Source organism: Mya arenaria, chromosome 8, assembly GCF_026914265.1.
Source record: "Mya arenaria isolate MELC-2E11 chromosome 8, ASM2691426v1".
Lineage (NCBI taxonomy): Eukaryota > Metazoa > Mollusca > Bivalvia > Myida > Myidae > Mya > Mya arenaria.
This window is the reverse complement of record NC_069129.1, coordinates 43,755,834-43,764,696: the sequence shown is the minus strand read 5'-3', so window position 1 is coordinate 43,764,696 and position 8,863 is coordinate 43,755,834. Positions and strand designations below refer to the sequence as shown.

Here is an 8,863-nt window from a genome sequence, read left to right as displayed (position 1 = left end):
TAGTAGTGGTGGTAGTGGTGGTGGTGGTGGTGGTGGAGGCGGCGGCGGCGGCGGCGGCGGCGGCGGCGGCGGCGGCGGCGGCGGCGGTAGCGGTAGCGGTAGCGGTCGCGGTAGCGGTGGCGGTGGCGGTGGCGGTGGTGGTGGTATGGTTCAGAAATATACCAGTAAGCCCGGGGGAGATTCTATGTATTATACGTCGATTTTAAAAAGGCGTTTGATGGATTGATACACCGTAACTTGTTCACCAGTTTGCATAAAATAGGAGTTCATGGAAAGCTCTTCCGTATATTAACGTCTATGTATTCAAATCTACGCGGGTGTGTCCGAGTTGGCGGCGGCACAGTTACGCAACCCTTTATTTGTAACGTTGGCACGCGACAAGGGGACGTAACCAGTACAATAATTTTTAATCTATATATTATCTTTCTTCCTACGATCAAAGGGACATACGGGTATTTTTATTACTGAGCAAATCGCGGATATAACATGCATACCTTTTGCAGATGACGTTGCGAACTGCTATTGAATTACAAAATACAACTAAATTCTATTTCGAAATTCTGCGAAAATACTGGTATGACTATTAATCAGGAAAACAGAAATAATCGTGTTTAAAAATGGCGGGCCTCTGTGGTCATACGAGCATTGGTATTTTAATGGCACCCCGGTAAATGTTACATCGGTATACAAGTACATGGGACTCATATTCACGCCAAAATTATCCTGGACAAAGGCAAAATCAAAATTAGCTGCGCAAGCACGGAAGTCAATTTATGCTTTAAAGGCCTACCAGAGGGCTTTTGGAAACTTTTCTCACACTGAATATTTTAAAATATTTGATTCAATGTTAAGCCTATAATTATTTACGATGCTGAAATATATGGTACGGAATTCTTGAACAGGTACAAATTCAATATTGTAAGGACTTCCTTGGGGTAAATAATTATGTTAACGATTGTGTTGCATTGGGGGGAATGCGGGAGGTTTCCTCTATGGTTTCCAAGAAACTGCTATATAATGCTTAAACGACATGATGATATTGGGAAAAAAAATGGGTTACACCTGTAAAGAATTTATAATTCAAATATGGTTTTGGTTTCGTTTGGCTAAGCCAGGAAGTTGGAAATGTTGGCGATTTTTTAATATCATTTAAGCAAAGGTTAGTTGATTGTAAAAGACAAAACTGGTTCGAAAATGTGGGAGACTCAACACGATGTGACACATATAAGGATTTTAAAACTTTGTTAAATCCAGGTAAATATTTATGTATTAATCTACCATTATATGTGAGGAAATCGTTAGCGAGATTCCGATGTTCTAGCCATAAATTGTTTATTGAGACTGGTCGACATTTGGGTATCGAAAGGGAAAATAGACTGTATAGATATTGCTTAATTAATTTTGATATCAGATGTGTAGAAGATGAATTTCATGTATTCTTTCAATGTTAAAAATACAGGCAAGAAAGGCAATTTTATATCTATAAAAGGTACACGGGTAGGCAAGACTTCCAAAACTTCATCAATCTTATGCAAAGTCTAAACGATGACCGAATAAAAATTATAGCATTCTTTGTAAATGTAATAATGAAACAAAAAGATAAGAAAAAATGAATGTCATTAAGGAATCACAACTTTAAAGATTTTATGCTTTGTATCGTATGTGTTGTTTTATGGACCGGAGGCCTTTCTTTACAAATAAAATTTGAATTAAAAATTGAAAATTAAAAAAGGAAGTGGTCTCTTAGTAAGAATATGGTAGCCAATGAGGTCATTTGTTCCTGAGTGTGAATTGGTTGCTGATGAATTCAATGGTTGATGAGGAATAACTTCATTGCATGGTTTGTAAGAGGTTTATAATGAAATAATTGATTACTGATAAAGCCATTAGCTGATAAGGAGGTCGCTGGTAGCTAATGAAGTAATTAGTTGCTTTGAAAAGCATTGATTTGATAAGGAAATCGCTGGATGCTCAGCAAGACTGTGGATGAAAAGAAAATCATGGGGTGCTGAGGAAGTCATTGTTTCCGAAGGAAGTCATCGGTTGCTATGGATGTAGGTAGTTCCTCACTATAACATGAGTCTACATACCAAGTACCCAGTACCTGGGCCCGGCAGTTTTAAAGAAGAGTGTCTTAGAGTTTACTTTATACGTATATAGATAACCTTGGGCCCTGGTGGGTGGTATTTTTAAAGTCATTACCTAACTTAAGTCACTTTGCTTAGTCCTTTTTTATATGATATATAAATTTAATGTATAAGATATTTTTATTTATGTTATTTTTAAACATACCTTTATCATGTTTAAAACCCTTGCATTTTTCTTTAAATTTGACATAAAATGTTTAATAAATACACTCCCAGGGCCATGTCTAGCTTTGAACTACTAGGTAGGGGAATTATTTGAACAATCTTGGTTGGACAACTACATATGTCTATATACTCAATATAAATGGTCTGGGTCAGGCAGTTTCAGAGAAGATTTTCAAAATGGTACTTATAAGTACTTATAAGTATATAGAATACCATGGACAACAGGGGCGGGCCAGCTTTGACACCAGGAACATAAATTAAACAATCTTAGTAAAGGAACATTATATGAGGCCACATACCAAATCTTAAAGATTTTACTATGTATGTATATAAGACTCCTGGGACCCCCAGGTCGGGACCAGCTTAGACTCTTCGATCGTAATTTGAAAATTTTCGGTAAACAGCCACTTCATGGGGCTATATACCAATTATGAAAAGTATTGGCCTTGTGGTTTGAGCGATAAAAGATTTTACAATTTAGGTATATAGAAAACCTAGTACATCATGGGCTGGGCCATTTTGACCAATATTCATTCGCAATATGATCTGAATATTTTCGAAACTTCAATAACGGCCATGTTTAGGTCATGTTAGCAATAATTTGTGTTCAATTTGTCGAATTGTTTCAAAAACGAACGTCATTATACCAATGACGTTTGATCAATGAAGAGTTTAACAAACGAAAATATAATTTGAAACTTTTGGGACATTTCACAATTCCTTTTTTCTGTTTTTCGATTATGTGGTGTAATTATATTTATATAATCATTTGTGCCTCACTAGTACATTATAATTGAAAATCAATTTAGAATATTTAACATTTATTCATAGCAAACAGTGGCGTAGAAAATTCAAATAACAACAACAACCATTTATTATGCACTCAACATTCATTAGCTTGGAGAACTACTCCCGAATGTGGCTCCCACACTGAGAAATGGAGAAATTCTGTTTTCAGTCTACTCAAAAGTACATGTAGTAATAACACAAGCGGCCTAGCGGCAAAAATGTATACCTTGAGGGTTGACCACACATACAACACGTGTTCAATATGGGCGCTTCCATGATAGAGCACTTAAAAGACCCATATTATTTCCGTGGTCATATATGTTGGATAATTGCCGAGGTGTTCCGATTGGCTCCTTGTATGACGGAGATGGCCGAGGTGTTTCGATTGGCTCGTTGTATGACGGAGATGGCCGAGGTGTTTCGATTGGCTCGTTGTATGACGGAGATGGCCGAGGTGTTTCGATTGGCTCGTTGTATGACGGAGATGGCCGAGGTAACCCGATTGGCACGTTGTATGACGGAGATGGCCGAAGTGTTTCGATTGGCTCGTTGTATGACGGAGATGGTCGAGATGTTTCGATTGGCTTGATGTATGACGGAGAAAGCCGAGGTGTTCCGATCGGCTCGTTGTTTGACGGAGATGGCCGAGGTGTTTCAATTGTATACAAGTTGTAATTTCAGACGAAGGCATGCTCCAAACATATAAACTCCAATGAGGTTTAAACCTATGGAAGTTCAGAAAGATCAAAATTCCAAACCGCGTATTGAGTATGTTAATACTGTTGTTAGAAACAATCAACAAATGGAGTTCAAATATATTGATTAACGTATACGAAGAATAACTATTTCCTAACATGCGTTAGAAATGGCAAAATGTAGATATAACAAATAGCTTAGCATAAAGGCATGGTTTTCTGACATTTAAAAAATGACAATACAGATTTTGCGCAAAGAATTCTTGAACAGCAGTATTAAAATAATCAATACACAGATTGTTTACCATATTGCCATTCCATATAAACCAACGTCCAGTTTCTTTAAATTGTATACACTAATCTTTCTAGTTCGAAACTAAACTTGCGTCTGGCTGTTAACCGGTTTCATCATTCACAGCAGTAGTGAACACAGGTTGTTTGGCATTTGGCATAGTATCTTTATTATCTAATGACGCATAAGGTGGTGGCTGGACGTTGACATGTTCAGTTCTAACTGATTGTAGCGCTGCGGATTGATTGATACGATTCCCCGCACCGGAGTTATCCCAAAAATAGCAGCAGCAAATGAGTAACAACACAATAAGTGTAGCTCCGATAGCTCCTCCAATTATTCCAACAAGCTTCTCTGCATTCTCGTTTTCACCATCTATTGAATAATTCCTGTAGGGAAAGAAGAAATAAAGTTGAAACGAAATATAATTGTATGTTTAAAGAAAATGAAATATGATTGGCTGTACGGCGGAAGAAATCCGTAAAATGGTATTAATAACTATGTTTCTGAATTTGTAATGTCATATCAAAAGTTTACAGATGTTGCATGGACATTTGTGAAACAGTCAAAACTGTTGTCCCGAGGTGGAGGGGATGACTTCTGAACTGTTGTACCGGGGCTGATAGGCCGAGGGCAACAGTTCAGAATGTAATCCCATGCAACATCTGTTTTATTGCCTGGTTATATATTTTTGTTCAAACACGAAACAGACAAATACTTTTGTAAAGCGTTTATATTGAAGTTTATATGGACGATTGAGCCCTTGAAATTTCTTCGGTATTCTCTATGAACCAATCAAAATTACAAAACCAATATCGGAAAGTCACGAGATTAAACGATATGCAGTTTATTTTTAGAAATACGGTAAAACCCATGACGTACATATGACGTAGCCTCACGCGCGGGTAACAGTTCATACTGTTTATCGGTCAACAGTTCAAAACATTGTAATGTTGATACTAAAACAGTCGAAAATAGCCAGTTACATTTATATAGGACATGGGGTAATAATCATCAATATATTTCAATGAAATGTTGTCCTTCAAATGGATACCTTATTGGAGTAATAGCACTACAGTCAATAATTATCCTATATATGTGACTCAAAATTAGCATACCATTCGCCGGACCTGCCGCTGATACGTCGAACAGTGGACCTGCCACGATCACGACCTCCTTTAGACTCTACCACCGCGCCTGGGAACAATTGTACAAATAAGGAAACATCGATTTGTATTAAAAACAGTCTAAATATATTTTTAGAATGTTTTAAATGTTCTAAAAGCATTGAGTTTATGTGTTTATACATATACATACTTTTTGTCCTTTTTTTCCTTCTATGTTATCTATATTTTCTCAGAGATTTGTAGTTTAAAATGACACCCTTATTCAAAATCAATACATACACATGCATAACAAACACCAAATTTTACTAAAGAAAATCCGTACTAACTTAATAATGCATTTATGAAAATTTTTAATTACTGATAACAGGATTGTAACCGTGTATTTAATAGCAGAGGGCAAAAGAAAATGATTGGTAAATGCTAAAAAATTAGTGTGGTCTACTACAGTCTCAAAAGGTAGAAATATCGTGCTGTTTGCTCATTTATTTCAAATTAAACTCGGTATCCTTCTAAAGAACCATTGTTTCCGACATGTATTCATCCTTTTGAATATTAAAACAATATTATTAATTGTTGTAAATCTTATTTGGAAGATGAGAGTATCTTTAAGTATTTGTTAAAAGCATTAATGCAAGTTTAAAGAACAAAAAATCGTAACAACACTTTTCAAAGATTGGTCTATTCTTGTAGATAGAAATGATCGTAAATATTATTTTCATTTTAAAGATGCACTCTTTCTCCCGGATAAGATTTACCACAAGTAAAACAATTGTTTTAGTATACCGAAATGGATTAATAAATGTCTAAAACAATGGTTATAATGAAGTATACGGTTTGAAAGAAAGTGCAGAAAACACGGTATTTCTACCTTATGAGACGATAGTAGATCATAATAAATATTTTAGCACTCACCGATCATTTAATAGTTTTGCTTTTTCACCTATTAAATACACGGTTATAATCTTATTATCAGTAATTAATATTTTCCATAAATGCTTTATTTAGTTAGAAGTTAAAGGTTTATCACTCAAAATGTATGTTTGTTATACATGTGTATGTATTGATTTTGAATACGAGTGTCACTTTAAATGCTTACTTTGTAAGAGCGCCATCCCAAATACGAGTCGTATAATATAGTAGTTCATGAGTTAATCTAAACGCTTTTTTACAATGTACAGCCTTTGAGTTCTAAACATATATGAATAACTATGAAATTAACTTACCCTTTTATATATTGACAAACTGATTTTTGTTTCACAAAAAAACCTGATTACTTCTATTTTAAACACATATATCCCCAAATACATTTCACATTTGTATCTGTTTTAGGTTATCGGAGAGCCTATCATAAAACGGGCACAACCCGTCATTTGGGTATTCACCCAAACGACAATATAAAACGTTCTGATTCTTTTAGCTTGGTTACCAAGAAATGTTGCATGTGTATTGTAGTATAGTCGACCTGCTTTTAACGAGATGTTTATGTATCTAAGGAAAACGTTTTGAGCTCGTTTTCAATATCAAAATTATTGGAACCAGGAACATACACACATGGTTTATAATTTTATGTATGATTTTGCAAAGAAGTCTTTTAAACCAGTTTTAAGTTATGTGTATACGTTACTGATAATTATAAAAGTCCACCCTCAATCTGTCTAGTATCCTCTTGAGGGGATAAAAAATGTATTCAGTCCAATAGGTTCATGTGTAGACATGCTGCTCACTGATTCACGCACTAGAAGCCTCAATGTGTTTATAGGGTATTGTACGTATACGATCGGTAATGGATACAGTACGAGTATTTTTCTTCAAGGGCGTCCTCTTAAAGACGTAAGAAGCCGTTTCGCTAGGACAAACATCAATTTTGTCCGAAGCGAAGCGGTTTCTTGCGTCTCCAAGAGGACACTTTTGGCGAAAAAACGAGTAACTGTTTCTGACTTAAACGACGGCTACTGTATTGCATATATTAGTGATCAAATAAATGCATTAATAAATAAATAAATACAGATTTATAAATATATACTTTTCTCGAAAGGTAAACATTAGATTATTGTCATGGCCTTTCTAAATACAATGTATCGGCTAGTGGGATTACTCGAAATTCTCGTGCACGGTCCGCTTACAGCCGTAAGAGGAACACTTCTTTAATAGCGCTGCTGGGAGTAATTAAGGAATGAATTGCGGGGTTGATGTCATTATCGGGGTATGAACGCAATTGGGTTGGTCAATGTGTGTGGAGTCCGAAGGACTCCACGCGTACTTTGACCAACCCAATTGCGTTCATATCCCCGATAATGACATCAACCCCGCAATTCATTCCTTATATTTACACCAATAGTTCATTATTTCATTGAAGAATTGTTAAAAAACTACTTCATTTCATTTAAGAAAATCTTTCAGTAATCCGTTCTTCCCCATGCTGTAAATAGAACGACCCGACTATAACCGGAAACATTTTTTCAAATGACGTCACAATAACGCGGGAAAAGATCAACCACTTGAAATCACTTTAAAACGTAAAAATTGAAACACTTCTGGCACCAATATATTTAAAATATAATAAACTAACACTTTCTAAAATGTTGATCTATATTTTACGGGACGTGCTGACACAATACAACCAATAACAAGAGCAATATCTTTCATGTATATTGTTATGCAATGAATTACGATCCGAACATATCCGAAGATGTTGCGTTCATCGATTGATGAACGCAATTGCCGCATGGCAGTTCATTTAAGGAATGGAAGTTGAAGTGTAAATATAGTCGTATAATTAGATTTAAAGGTAAAACGTTAAACAGCCGAGTGTAAGCAATTCGACAGTTCTAAGCGGAAGTAAGGGTGTACATCAGTGAAGGACATTGAATGTACGTTAACACAACAAAGCATGTCTATGACGGTAGTTTTATAAATTAGAAACATTTTAATGTATCTATGTTATAAACATTAACCGCTAGACCACACACTAATGCACAAATCAATTGTAACGATGCCCCCCCCCCCACACACACACACAGGTATTTTAAGCGCCAAGACAAAACCACCGCATTCACCCGGCACTGCGGGGCCACCTTGTAGGGAAAAACACGGCCCATATCCCCGGCTATTCCCGGTATACCCCCGGACCTGGGGGCCGTGGTTACAATTCACTGGTGCATAAGCAATAAGTATTTTAAGTGTCAATTTTAAACATCAACATTGGATTCTTCCGAGATATCTAAATATGCTTACAGAGATTAATTCATTACTCACACTTATTTTGGGGGGTTTTTATGTAACAAAATGTATGCATAACAGCTGTAGTGTTATCGCCGTTGATACATCCACGGTTTTATTAATAATATGTAAAAACAATACATAATGCAATCAAAATATATTATCAGCCAAAACGGATACGTTAGTGTCGATAACCCCACTACCTTCGAAACCCACCACCCCTAACGGATTCCGTAACATATTTTAAACAACCTGGGATATTTATGGTCGGTTAACATATTCAAAATCGTCATGTTTAAGTCCGCTGCAAGTAGGTCGCGTAGAAATTTAATTTAGCAGTTAAACTTAATGTCATAACTCTAGGGAATCTTAATTATGTTTGCAATAATACACTTCACTGGTAATCTATTTAAACTTAGATCTACAAAC

At 35.9% G+C, this 8,863-nt stretch overlaps 1 long non-coding RNA gene across 1 annotated transcript; it reads right to left on the bottom strand.

Annotated features, from left to right (window-relative positions):
• Window positions 1-3,163: 3,163 nt before the first annotated feature.
• Window positions 3,164-6,610, bottom strand: LOC128243723 (uncharacterized). The gene is made up of 3 exons (XR_008262879.1): window positions 6,439-6,610; window positions 5,207-5,285; window positions 3,164-4,477 (listed from the first exon to the last, which is right to left on the bottom strand). It is a non-coding gene; the product is annotated as an uncharacterized LOC128243723 (long non-coding RNA).
• Between the last annotated feature and the right edge of the window lie 2,253 nt (window positions 6,611-8,863).